We start from the raw sequence: 14,134 nt of genomic DNA, 5'->3' as shown, positions 1-14,134 counted from the left end.
AAAGTACCTCAGGGTACTACTTCAGTGTTGGATCAAGGATGTTTTCATTGTGTAGCAGGAAGCAAAAGTCAATGGCATTGAGTTCTGCAGAAGCAGAGTATATGGCAACAACATAGCTACGTGCAAAGCTATATGGCTTTGGAAGATGCTAGTAAGCTTGTTTAGGTAGAGAATGGAGGCTACCAATGCCTATTGTGATAATCAAAGTTGCATAAATCTCTCTGAGAATCCAGTGTTTCATGACAGGTCGAAGCACATCGATATTCAGTGCCACTTCATCAGAGATTGTGCACAACGAGGATCAGTCCAGCTACAATATGTTCCCATAGAAGAGCAGGTTGCAGATTTACTCAGGAAAGCTCTAGGGAGAGCTAAGTTCATTTATCTCAAAGAACATATGGGTATGGTGGAGAACCCATTTCAGTAGCAAGGATAGGTTATTTTGGATGTTGCAAATGTTACACAATTTGCAACAACAATAGATGAGAGGGAGATGCAGTGCAGATGCAATGTTAGTAGCAATATAGTAGGGTCAACAACAGCACAATTGCAACGTATGTCAAAGCTACACAGTAGTTGGTGGGCAGAAGTAGTTAGACATCAGCAGTGTGACAAGAGGTGATTCAAAGACAAGGTGTTGATACAGGGGTCAGTAGCACTAGAACACATTCCTCGCTAAGAAGGAGTGTTAGTTTTTGTAGCACAAAATGTGTTATAGCCATGAAATTTTGTGGGGAGGCTAGAATACATGAGATCTCCAAAATCCAAAAATTGTTTCTGGAAACTCTGCCCAAAAGTGCCTCAATTATATTATTAACCGATTTTTAAATATTTCCTAAATCTAAACTTAGGGAATATGGTTAATTAATCAATATCAATTGAGATAATCCGTGAATCATTTAGCAAATCACACGGATTGACCCAGAAATGATCCTAGCCATTGATTAAGTTTCAATCTTGGTCGTTGGTGCTCCAACAATGGATTATAAAAGAAAGTTGATGTCGTGATGGAGAATCCAGTCAAGATACTCAGTTGCCCAGGCAGTTTGATTTTCTCAGTAGCAACAACTCAATAGAGAAGATAGAGCCAGAGGGTGAGTAGCAGGTGGAAGAGGAGAGCAGTAACATTCCGAGAGGAAGTCTTTCAGTTCCCGGAAGAGTCGAAGGAAGGAAGGCCGAAATCTTCAGAGGGTCAACGTAGGCACTGTGCAGAGGATGACGCATACATCTCAACACAAAGGCTGGGGAAGCTCTTTCAGAGGTAGAAAATAGTTGTGGGGTGAGAGAAAATTCTTACAACATTTTTGCCAGTATTTTCTTCAGATTAGATTGCCAACTGGGCATCTAAATTAGTGTACTTAGAATTATTCTTGAACATTAATAATAAAACCCTCATCTGCTACACCGGTTTTCCCAAGTTGGGTTTTTCTGGGGACAATTGTCCAAAAATAACCATGTCAAATTTATTGTGTGTGTGCTAGAATTTCTCAGTTTCAGTATTTTATTTTCCGTAGTATTTTTATGGTGAAAATTGCAGCTGTGATTTTATTCATTATTTGTCGCAACAAATAAATTGCATAACTAATTTTTGAGTTAGAAGAATAATTTCCAATAGCTTCAATAGATAAAATTTCACAAAGTGCTCTATTTATAGTCCTCTGGTGAGGTCGAATAACCCTCCTTAAGGCTGACTTGACATCTTAAGGCCAACTTGATGTGGATATAACATAATTCATATTTGACTCAATACTTAACCTTTTTACATGATTCAAAAGCCCAGGAATGGTCTCTTTAAAATTACAATGACTCTATTGACTCAAAATAAATCCTAGAAGTCCTCAATGGGGACTTTGACCTAAAACATAGTGACCCAAGCATGAAACCCATGCTTTAATGAGTCACAGTAATAATAATAATAATAAATATTTTCTTTATTCTTTTGACAAGTACATTACAAGATGACTCAAATACATTAAATGAAGACCAAACGTAGTTACATATTCCAATGACATGAGTAGATATGAACAAGGATGAGTAGAGATGAGCAGAGATGAAAAAATGTGACATTTGATGATGAGACATATGTTGCAGTCGGTAATTTCTCCCTAGCTGAGAGGGAGTGTTAATTTGGTAGCTCAAGGACAAATTCCCTCCATTGGAAAACCTTCCTCATAAAAAACAACCCCTCCTAGCCCTTAGAATAATTTAATTTGGTTAAGGAAAATTACATTTTTAATTTGGAATCCCACATGTGCACAAAAGGACAAGTCGACCCTAAGAAGAATCTGGACACCCTTGGATGCCTATAAATACAATTCAAGTGACCCTCATTTATAGATCATCAATCATTCTTCTTTATTTTATTTGGCTCCAACAAGTTTGAGTTAGTTCACGAAGATTGCTTCGTACAAGTCTGAAATTGCAGGATTTGAAGCTCGCACGTGTGATTAGGGTTTTTGGTTCCCAGCCACGGGAGTGCTACAAGATATTTTTGGTCACAACCATAGGCAAGCAAGCTCATGCATGCAGTTGGAAAGTTTAAACCACACACACAAACACTCTCTCCTTGTGATTAGAAACAAGGGTTTGATTTTTACAGTTGACCAAAGAGTTTGACAGTTCACTGCATAAACTAGGGGTTGATTTTTACAATTGACCAGAGAGTTTGGCACTTGACCACAAAGTTCGACAATTGGTCACAGAGTTTGATAGTTAATTGCAAACTTTTGAATTAAGGTTTTGATTATCAACATTGTTGGGTTCATCTCTTAGATGTTGTTTAGTTGATTTTGCTGGATAGTTTTGTGGTTGAAGATATGGGTCATTATACTCTATCTTTGCTAAACATTTGATGACAATCTAATAAGAAGAAGAAGTTTAAAGGGTATTCCCCATAGGTTTTTCGCTGGTCTCTGACCAATCCTAGTGTCTCTATGTGTGAATGTTTTTCTTCTATTGTTCCTTTATGTTCTGCTCCATTGATGATGTTATTGTTCTTTCTATGTAATTGCATATGTTGCTAAATAATGTTGTAAAAGTGAATATTGTTATGATGTTGTGGGATGAATTCTATATGTAAATTATGAAATGCAATTATCTTAAGCAAAGAACAATATAACCCTAAGAAAATTTAACGGTATGTGCCTTGTAGAGGTAGTGCGGTACCACATGTAAACCTCCCAACATAATGCTCTTGAATGAAGAAGAGCTTGTCAAGTTAGGCCTCAAAGACAATGTTGGTCATAATGATGATGCTTACAATATGACTTATCAATCCGACTCTTCCTATAAGAACAATTCAATGTGAGAATGATGTTGTACAATTATGAATTCCTCCCTAGTTAAGAGGGAGTATTGAAAATGTAACTAGTTTCAGTCTTCATAATTGTTGTTGTACTCATTTCAATATGTATCATATGTAACAAACAAGAGAAGAAAAGAAAAATTTATTATTATTAAAGCATGGGTTTCATGCTTTTTATTAATGGTCTTCTAGGTAAAAGCATTTTCTTCATGCTTCTAGGATTTGTTAGGTCTTAGGATTTATTGTCATGAGTTAAAGGAGTCAACATCATGTTTATAAGACCATTTCTAGCAAAATGTAATTGTAAAAATAATTATTTTTGAGTCTAGAAAGTCCTGGAAACTCCAAAAGTACAAGTCAGCCTAAAGGAGAGAATTTGACTCCCTAGAAAGGCTCTATAAAGAAGAAGTTCGACCTCATTTAACATTCACTCACTCAAGAAGTTTGATCTCTCAAGAAAGAATTCGATCAGTAGCTGGGAAGTAGAGAAAAAAAGAGCGAAGGTCTAGAAGAAGAAAGAAGGATGAAAATTCTTGTTTTTGGGATCTATCTCTCACACATGCGAAGTTCTAGGGTTTCTAGTGTTGCAGAAGGAGGTCAAAGTTGTAGGTTCGAGTTGTAGTAGGATGAAGTGCAACATCTTATAGATGGAAGGAAGGATACCCTACCTTGACCTCGTTGACTTTAGGAGGAGTTTTCTAGCTCTAGGAAGCTCTAAGGAGGAAGGTGAATTAGGGTTTCCATAGAAGTTGCAAGGCCGAAAGTGTAGGATCAAAGTTGTAGATCAGGTTGTAGTATTGAAGTTAATAGGTCGAAGTTGCAGTTTGAATTTGGTTGGTGCAAAATCAAGGAAGGACTTGTTGGAAGGCTGAATTGTTACTTGGAGAAGGACTTGGTCTGGGGTTTGGGTTTTTGTGTCCCAATTGAAGCAGATTCTATAAAAGAGAAGAGTTTTCCTGGGTTTTCCCCTTGGATGGGTTTTTCCTTGGCTGAGAGCCTAACTTATGTGTCCTCTATTGTTGTTTCATTCTTGATATTTCTTTGATGAAACGATCTAACTAAAGAACATAAAGAAGATTAATTAAGTTCACAAGAAAATATCAAGGTTAAGGAAAATAAGAATTAATAAGCTGCCTCATTTTATATTTTCCAACATTGTCAGGGGTCGTTGGCTACCAGCTCAAAGAAGATGAATAAGATAAAAATTTTCCTAAGGGTGCCCACTTTGGGTGGGTAACATGTAGTTAAGTAGATAGAGTGTTAAGCTTGATTGATGCTAGTCGGTAAGGTGCCATGTTGTTTGCCAAAAGGATTATGAGATTCATGTTTGGTGAGGAATTGTGGAAATTTATAATTAGACACAAAATCCTTCATGGAAAGCATATGGATGGAACTAGAGATCCATTTATGATTTGATTGGCACACCATGGATTTTAAAATTATTGGTTTCCCTATTTCATGAAAAGTTTGAGAGGCTTGGAATCGAGTTGCATTATTTGTCTCCTGCTAATGGGGTGGATAATGGAGAGGAATGAAATTCCCATTCACTTAATTTAGAGATGAAAATTCAAACGTAAATTGCTTCTCAAAATTGAGATGCCTCCCGGAGAGGTAGAAGTGGATGGCCTCCAATCAACACATAGACAAGGGCAAGATATTATTTTGTGCTCAAGGCCTTTAGTAACAAGGCTTTAAGACATTACAACAATATACTCAACATGAGCTCAATATGTCACTTGCAAGAATTGAATCTAAGTGAGGAGGATAACAATAATTCCTCCCAACCACTCAAGATAAACTAAATTGACACACACACGCACACATAAATATGAATATGATGATGATGTGAAAGCCCAGTCAATTGACTCACTTTGTTTCATAGATTGTTTCAAAATGTGTGTATGTGTATGTATATGATGGTGATGATAGCTCACTCTTTTCAATAGAATGTCTCAAGGTGAAGTTTGTCATGAGGCCTTTAGTTCTAGTCAGATTGATATTTGAGTGTCATTGAGATTGATTGGATTACCATCTACCATTGTGGTTAATGGTTGAGTCACCCTCCATTTATATATTTCAGGGAAGAGTGAAGGATCCCACGAGGTTTTCATTGTCAAAAATAATATTGATAAGTTAAACAATGAATATAATGGGATAGTTTAGTGTATCTTCATCCCCCAACCTCACCCTCATGAGGGCGAGGGTGAGGTTCTGGCGCAAATGCAAATGCATGATCTCACCACCTACCCTCTTAAGAGGTAGGGTCCCACTACCCACCATCCTAGGGGGTTAGGGTGTGCATTTACTCCTAGGGGATAAGTGGTTTTGTTAGGTTGGGGAGGGCTATGAAGATGTGGCACAAATGCACATGAACTACCTCACCTCCCCCTAACATCAATCCCCTCACCCCAACCCATCACTTACCCTTTAAGAGGATGAAGGGTAGGAGAGGTGGGGGGGGGGGCACAAACTCAAATGCACACTCTAACCACTCACCCTTCTAAGGGGATGCAAACCATGTCAGAATGTGCATTAGTGCAATATAAAAACAAATGCACACCACTTTCCCTCCACATTTGTACTATTGAGGGTAAGGAGTGAGGGTGTGACACAAATGCAAATACACACCCCAACCACCCACCCTTTGATAGGGTGAAGATTCCACCACCTACCTTTGGGAGTGAGGGTGTGTATTTGTGCTCATGGAGGCTATGTGTTGTGAATTTGTGTTGCATGAATGCACACCCTCAACCCTCTCTTGAGAGTGGGGAGTGAGGATTTGATGCAAATGTAGATACACACCCTCACCACCAGTGAGGATCCCAACACCCAAATGCACACCCTCACCACCCATGAGGATCTCACCACACAAATGCACATCCTCACACTTCTCTTGAGACAGGGGGTTTAGGATGTGATGCCAATGAAAATGCACACTCTCGCCACTTGCCTTGCCAAGGGGTGAGGATCCCACCACCTACCTTCCTAAGGGGTGAACGTGTGTATTTCTACTCATGGAGGGTGGGTGGTGTCATTTTTGTTGCACAAGGGTGGGTAGTGAGGGTGTGCATTTGAATTTGTGCCAGACCCAACAATATCTCTTTATATAGTATTGAAGATATGAGTCACAATGAAAGATCATGACTTCTAGAAAACCCAACTAATAATAGACAAGCATAAATCCATCTTAACTCCATATTTAACAAGCACTTAAATAGATCCAATGATCGGGAATATTTGATCACCATAGCTTCCTTCGACAAAGGCTAATGGTGAACCTCATCTCTCTACATATAATTGAATGTTGTCAAAGAACTAGACTCATGGGAAAAACAAACCTACACTTGAGTTTCCAAAAAAAAAGGACAAAATTGATGCCTGCAGATGATGTTAAATCTCAATCAAAGTATCATGAACAAGAGAACGACAATCACCAAACAAAGCAACGCACTAATGAATCATACCTTTAAGTAACAGAAAACATTGATCCTCAAAAAAATTCCAACAATGCCTAGAGGACTAGCACTCCATAAGATATGTTTGATAGCCACTAAGCATCAGTAAACATGATAGAGACAATCCAACAAACCATTCTTGCCAACCTAGCCTTAGATGGAATCCCCTAATAGATCACTACCCATGCAAAAATTGCTAGCTTATATCACCACTGAACAAACTAAACATTGTGAAGACAATGAACCCAACACTCCTCCAAATCCTTGGATACCCAACGAATATTAAGGGCTAGAGAGAGAGAGGATGTCTTTGATAAAGCATTGAATGCACACAAGGAAAACCATACTGAAGAAGCATATGACAATTTTTTTTACCTCTAATCCCTCCAAAATGGCCAAGTCATACTAATGTTCCTCTTAAGCAATTTGATCTTCAAAATAAGGGCTTGCAACTCTATAATTGAGAGACAATTAGAGGAGAGGAAACCATACATTTGAGCAAGATTCCAAGGGTGAGTGACAAGATTCTACAAACCTCTCCATATTAATATACCCTTCCTAATTAATTTACATATGTAAAAGTAACTCAAGTGTGTAACACAATCATGTTTTTTACTTTTAATTTTTATGCCCATGAGGTTTAGACTAGTTGGTTTGAGTGGGGTTTAGTCTAGAAACTCAAGTTCAAACTTCATGGAGAACAACCAAAGATAGAAGTCACTTTTAGAGAAATTACACTATCCCTAGGGGTGCCCAAATTTAACCAAACTTCACATAATACTGATAATATACATCTTATTATCATAAATACAACCATAATAAATATTGCTCATTTGATTACAAAATTCGTTCCAAATTGTGGATGCCCTTATTGAGCCAGATTTGGCGAGCACTACGAAAGTTGTTGTGGATACAACTTCAATTTTGTCCCACCTATTATGCACAAAATTAAAGAGCTTGTGGTTAATTGGACTCTTGGGATTTTAATGTGTTCTATAGTACCAACCTAAGATGATGGGACTCGATGCTACCTCATGTTGCGATCGTTCTTAAAAGTTCCTTGGAAATTGTATTGCTCGTTATTATGCCTGCCGCAAGGGAGGTATTACAGATTCAATATGCGTTTGACGATAAATTATTCGAGTTTTACAAAATAAAAATAAAAAAAATAAACAACATTTTTTAACTACATATTTGGATTCAGCACCCTGAAAAACCCCTAGGACGCTTTGATTGTGCAGAAATTACCTATCAAACTTGCGATTTCAATAAATTGCTGCCGGATTTTAGAGAAATTTGATCAAAAAAACCCACCAGAAAAGCTTGCAAAAAGTCGCATTAAAGACTACACCTTTTATAAATCGCACATTATAAATCATATTAATTTATTTTTTTCAGATATTTGCATTTTAATTAGTTATGGTTTTTATGGTTTTATTGAGTAATTAGTTATAATTTTTATGGTTTTATTGAATAATGACGATAATAATATACCATATATATATATATATATTTAATCTGTATTTTAATTGGTTATGGTTTTTATTTAGTGATGATGACAATGTCAATCACATTAAATATCAGGTTTACATTTAATGTATCCATACATTATTTACTACTGGCATACATTCTTCAAGTGAATTCCATAGGCTTCCAAATCTCACACATTGTGAACTCTATTTTCTAGGAAAACATGCTATAACCCCATGTACAAGCAAATATTGCATGTTCAGATTATATTACCCTAAGGTTTAACTGCCACTCACAATAATCTATTTGTAAAAGTATACAGCTTTTAAGAATAACAATAATCTATTTTACAAATATAAAGTTATATATATATATATATAGATATATAGATATAGATATTATAGTAATTTTTATTATTATAATAGTTTAAAATAATCTATTTTTATAAATATGAAGATTTTATAGGTATATGAAAGTATTTAGCTCTCTAATTTTTTTTTTTTAATAAACCTAACATATATTCAACAAATTATGTCTTGTATATATTAATAACACATACTTTTTCTATGAAGCAATATTCTCATTTTACTTAAATAATTATTTTAATATATTTTAAAAATATATTTTATTATTCTAAATCTCCATTATTAATAATAAGAGAATGTTGCCCACGGGGCTTTGGATTGACAGTGAATGGGTGCGCTGTTAAGGCACTCCTTGCTTTGCTATAAGTCACCGGTTCAAATCCCCCGTGGGTACTTAGATTAGTCTTAACTAGAAGAAAAAACAATAAGACAATGTTCCAAATTTTCTAATATAAATATGTTGAAATTTAAATTTAAATTATTTATAATATATTATAAAATTTAAATTATTTATAATATATTATATAACTTAAATCATTAAATTTTTTTATGAGTTTTTAAAGATAAAATTATATTTTAATAATTTATTAATATTTTCAAAATTTCATTATTTAGATATTTTAAAATGGTTGAAAAATTTTAAATCAAAATTCTCACCATTATAATTTATTAAAAAGTTATTCATAAGAAAAATTGTAAGTTTATTTACTATTTAACTTGCATATAAAAGTAGAGTTTAATCAATTTCACAATAAAAGCATTTTTCATAAATAACTGTAAGGGTTAAAAATTTAATCTCCCTCTCTAACATATTAAATATATTGCAATTTAGTGTAACAACGATAAAGTCTTTTATTAATAAATATAAAGATTTATTGAAAAATAAATGAAAGAGTTCAACAATGTATTCATTTTTATTTATTTGTACGACAATATAGTAGTATTAATAATACTAAGTTGATTTTAAGGTTATAGCCAAGATTACACCAAATTGGCTTATGAGACTCTCTTTTGTGTGAGACAAGGGACCTACCCTGGTGCAACAATTTGACTACTAGATCTAGGAAGGTGTACATACCTAACCACTCTAAATTTGAACTTGCTAGGCACATGTTCTTAACCACTAGGCCCACTCAAGTATTTTTGTGACACAAAGATATATCACTTGGAGAATCAAATGTAAAATATTTTTTAATAGATATAGACCCTTAATCAAAAATTTGGATAATGACATAAAAAAAACCTCCCATTGGTTTCATAAGACAATACAGTTTTGTCATTATATGGATACACTGGATAAAATGTTTAGAGAATCAAAGAAATTTTTTTTGTAATTGAAATAGATCCTAAACCAAAACATTACACTGGATAAAATGTTTAGAGTATCAAAGAAATTTTTTTTGTAATTGAAATAGATCCTAAACCAAAACATTGAATTCACATTCAAATTTAGAAACTGAATCATATTTTTCAAAATTCAAGTTCAATAATTTAATTAAACTAAACTGAAAAGAACCCTAGCTATGAGACCTTGGTTTTATTCACTTTCAGAATAGCATATGGATGCTCTCTTCAAGAAGTGACAGAATTTAAATCTATACGGGCGGATGCTCATGTTTCAGAGTTCTGCTGGCAGAAGGGATTATAGGCTTTTCTTCAAGCAAGTTAAGAAATACACTGAAGTGGCAAAATTTGTATACAACAATCATTTCGCGAGGGTTTGAAAAATAAAACTTGTCCAAATCCGGAACAGTTTAAAAGAAAATCTGAACATTAATAACAAAATTCGATTGACTGATAAAGCAGAGATTCGAATAAAAAATTGAACTGTTAATGCTTACAACGATGGAGCTTATATAAAGAAAAGAGGAAAACAGTATTGAATTTGATGATTTAGCAATGGTTTACTTATGGAACGCTAGGTCACATAGTATATAACAGAATTTCGATGATTTGGCCAATAATATTAAGATGAATCGACAAAACGACTTTGCTATAAAAGATTGCATTATAGGTTGATAAACAAATTTTAAGATCGATTATGAGGACAAACTTCATTTTCCTGGTGAATTTATTTATAAATCGTAAAGACTAAGATCAATTATGAGGATAAGCTTCACTTTTCAGGTGAGTTTATTTTTAAGTTCCAAGAGTTGGAACAGTTTGCACATTCACGGCAAGAGGATACTTTGAGGAGATTACATTTTAGAGGTATTTTTCTATTAGATCAAGCTATTTCTCGATGGCGTGGCAGTTTTCCAGTTTGGAAAATAGTTAGGGAAGTTGGTTTGGATGGTCACGGTGCTGTAGAATGGGAAGTTTATATACAGATTCTCAGAAATGCTGTAGATCTGAGGAGGGGACCACATCATTTGGGCCGGAAAGTTGCGATTAAATTTGATGGAGGTTGCGGAAATATATACATATTTTATCTGTTCCCATTTAGCTCTTAGCTATCCATGTTGGTTTAACAAAATCTGGAAATTAGATGTTTCTATTAAGATTATCTTGACTATCTTTTACACGTTGTTATTCTTGCAAAACAAAACACTAACACGGGAAAATCCCACAGGAAAATCTTTGTAAGACTCTAGCAGACATGGGAAAATCTTTGTAAGGCCTGGTAGATGCCCTCTGTGCATCAACTCAAATGAAACTAATGTTCATTTTTTTCTGGAATGCCCCTCTGCTATACTTGTCTGGGACAATATCTTCCTTTAGCTGAACGAACAATGTTTATGCTGTGCATAGAGCGTGGAGGAAATTTCAAGAGACACCTTTTTCTACTTTCTGGGAAATTTGGAGAGCCAGGAATGGACATAGTTTTGAGGGACTGCAAATTAACATATACAAAATTGTACACAACATATTATTGTGAGTGGAGACTATTAAAGATCACTTTCAAAATGTCAAGCACCTCTCGCAAAGTAATCCCTCGTCCCATATAATACCCTGTTGGGTTTTTCGATGGAGCTGCTCAGAGAGGCATTTGTGGCTAAAAGTGGATCAGAGTAGACAATATAAGATCTCATGGAACGGAGGCTCCTGGCCCTTTGGGAGCTTCTCTGTTTTCCATAAGATTATCCATTGATTCACTGCATGTTTATGTGGATTCTAAAGTCTTTATTGATGGGATGTTGGCAAATACAAACTTCTTTCCCCCTCATCTCAATAAATGGATATCTCAGTTACAACTCTTCCGAAGGTCCTTCTCTGATCACTTTTCAACACATCTATAGGGAGTCTAATGCGATTGCAGACACTTTATAAAAAAAACCTCCGAGAGTCCTTCTCTCTGATCACTTTTCAACACATCTAGAGAGAGTCTAATGCGATTGCAGACACTTTGTCCAAAATAAACCTCTGGCACTATGCTGGTCATTTCCACTACATTCATCTAGAGAATGCCCTAACTAGAGATGAGTGCTCTATCCCCCTCCCCTAGCTTTTGTTTCATTACCTGTCTCTTTGGGTCGGTGTTGTTATGTTGGCAAACTGCTTTTTGATAACTCTGTTATTGGATGCATTCTGAATATTGTTGAGTATTTCTCGCTGTCTATGATGATTTTCTGTTTTCATGTATAATTTTTGTTGGGTATTTCTCGCTGTCTAGGATGATTTTCTGTTTTTATGTATAATTTTCTCCACTAGAGTCTTTTTGGGAGATCTATTGCCAATATGTAATCCATCATAGAAGCATATTTTGCTGAAATAAAAACATAATTTGCTGAAAAATATACTAATACATTATATAAACCAGAATTTTTTTATTCTTCAAATTTCCTAAAGCAAAATTTTGTATCCAAGTTTCATCCACCAAAACCTACACTAACTTTCGGAAAATATTCGCAGTTTGTCTAATTTTTAACCTATTCCTTAAAAGAATAAAAATTCAGAGTTGCTTTACAACGCTTGTATGATTGAGCTGGTCATTAAATTTTCCCTATATCCGTTGAATCAACAAATGAATCATGTGCAAATTCCTTAAATTTACTGTAACATTTGTGTTCCCTGCAGTTCAGACTAAAATTTTGCTGCATTACACACCAAGCTGATTGTGTGAAAACAAAGTGCCACAAATTTTAACGAATCAAATCAACAAGATGATTGTGTGAGAAAAAAAAATAGCCACAAATTTTAAAGAATCAAATCCCCGGCATTCCTGAACTACCTAACCTTTAATTGCAGAAGATGGCAAGTTTGCCGACTGAATTCCACGACTCTGTTTCCCCGCGGCCTGTGATCTTTACAATCTTGCCAATACGCTAGTCCTCCTCTGCAAGATGCTATAACAACCGCAGTGAGAATTGGACCTCAGACGTTCAGGGTGTGGCTTACAGCCTGGACAGAATCTGTTTCAAGAACAAGATTATAACCAGTCTGGATAGGGCGATTCCTATTTCCACCCCAGAATTTTAATCAATGCAACCTGACATGTGCTGGGGATAAGGAAATATAACGCTCGCCGTTTTTTTTTCTCCTCCAGACATAACTGGGCGCGTTATATTTCCTTATCCCCAGCACATGTCAGAGTGCATTGATTAAAATTCTGAGGTGGAAATAGGAATTTCCGTCTGGATAGTGTCCAGAAGTCTCCATTATACAGAGTGATGTCCGGCCCACACGGTCCAAAAGTTATGACTATAGTCTTTACGGGCTTTGGTATCGTTCTCACTTCCAAGATGGGTGTTTTTGTTGGGAAGATTTTTATTTGTTTAGGAAAATAGGTTAAGTTCGAATTTTCTTTTTTTTCTTGAAGTTAATAAAGAATAAATACTTTTCTGGAAGATAATTAAAGATAAATATTTAATTATCAAAATAGAGATAAATATTTAATTATTAAGTTTAATTCAAAGATTTTTCCAGGAAATGTCTCTCATTTTTTTTCGTTGGGAAGATATTTAATTGTTAAAAAATGTTAATCTGGAAATTTTTTTGTACGGATGATATTTGAAGATAAATATTTAATTATTGATATTATGTTGGTTATTGTTATGGATATAATTTATTTATGATTTTTTTAAAAATAAGGATTATTTATATTTTTTAAAATTTTATTTTTATTTTAAAAAGTTATAAGAGAAATATTTTAGGATTATTATAAATTTAACGATTTAGCATGTTAGTTAGGTTAGTATTTTAAAATATATTTTGAAATTGAGTTTTAATTTGGGTGTATTGTAGGAGAAAGTGTTTTTCCTTTCAAGGTTCTGAGAAATTTTTGCATTTCATGTTTTGGAAATTGTCTAATGTCTAATTTCACTTTGTAGCTTATGGGAGTTGGTTGGTATTTTAGCAATTTTGATTTCTTCTTTGTGCTAGTTAGAAGTAAAATATATTTTTGATCTTCTAGATTAGGGTTAACTATCTCCTTGTGGTATTTTAACTTCCTTTTATATTCTAACTATTTATTTCATCACAAATTCTCTTTAAGTTTAGATGTAATAATATTTTTAATATTGTTGGTATCTTGCTTGATGACATACTATATTCCTTACTAATTCAACCAAGACATCACATCTTGATGTCATCCTCGCTTT

At 34.6% G+C, this 14,134-nt stretch overlaps 1 protein-coding gene across 2 annotated transcripts in view; it reads right to left on the bottom strand.

Moving 5' to 3' along the window:
* The window catches only part of LOC149145336 (inorganic pyrophosphatase TTM1-like), a 359,903-nt gene extending 346,933 nt beyond the window's left edge, over positions 1 to 12,970 (bottom strand). The window contains exon 1 of one of the 2 annotated variants that reach the window (XM_089447149.1): positions 12,771 to 12,970. The gene's annotated coding sequence lies outside the window, so the exon portion shown is untranslated. The remainder of the gene's footprint in view (positions 1 to 12,770) is intronic. The other variant, XM_089447147.1, reaches the window with a different exon arrangement.
* Positions 12,971 to 14,134: the final 1,164 nt, after the last annotated feature.

The sequence above is a fragment of the Pinus tabuliformis genome, chromosome X, assembly GCF_031772625.1.
Source record: "Pinus tabuliformis cultivar Carrire ecotype Pingquan chromosome X, CPIR1, whole genome shotgun sequence".
In the NCBI taxonomy this organism is placed as follows: Eukaryota; Viridiplantae; Streptophyta; class Pinopsida; order Pinales; family Pinaceae; genus Pinus; species Pinus tabuliformis.
This window is presented reverse-complemented; position numbering and strand designations above follow the sequence as displayed.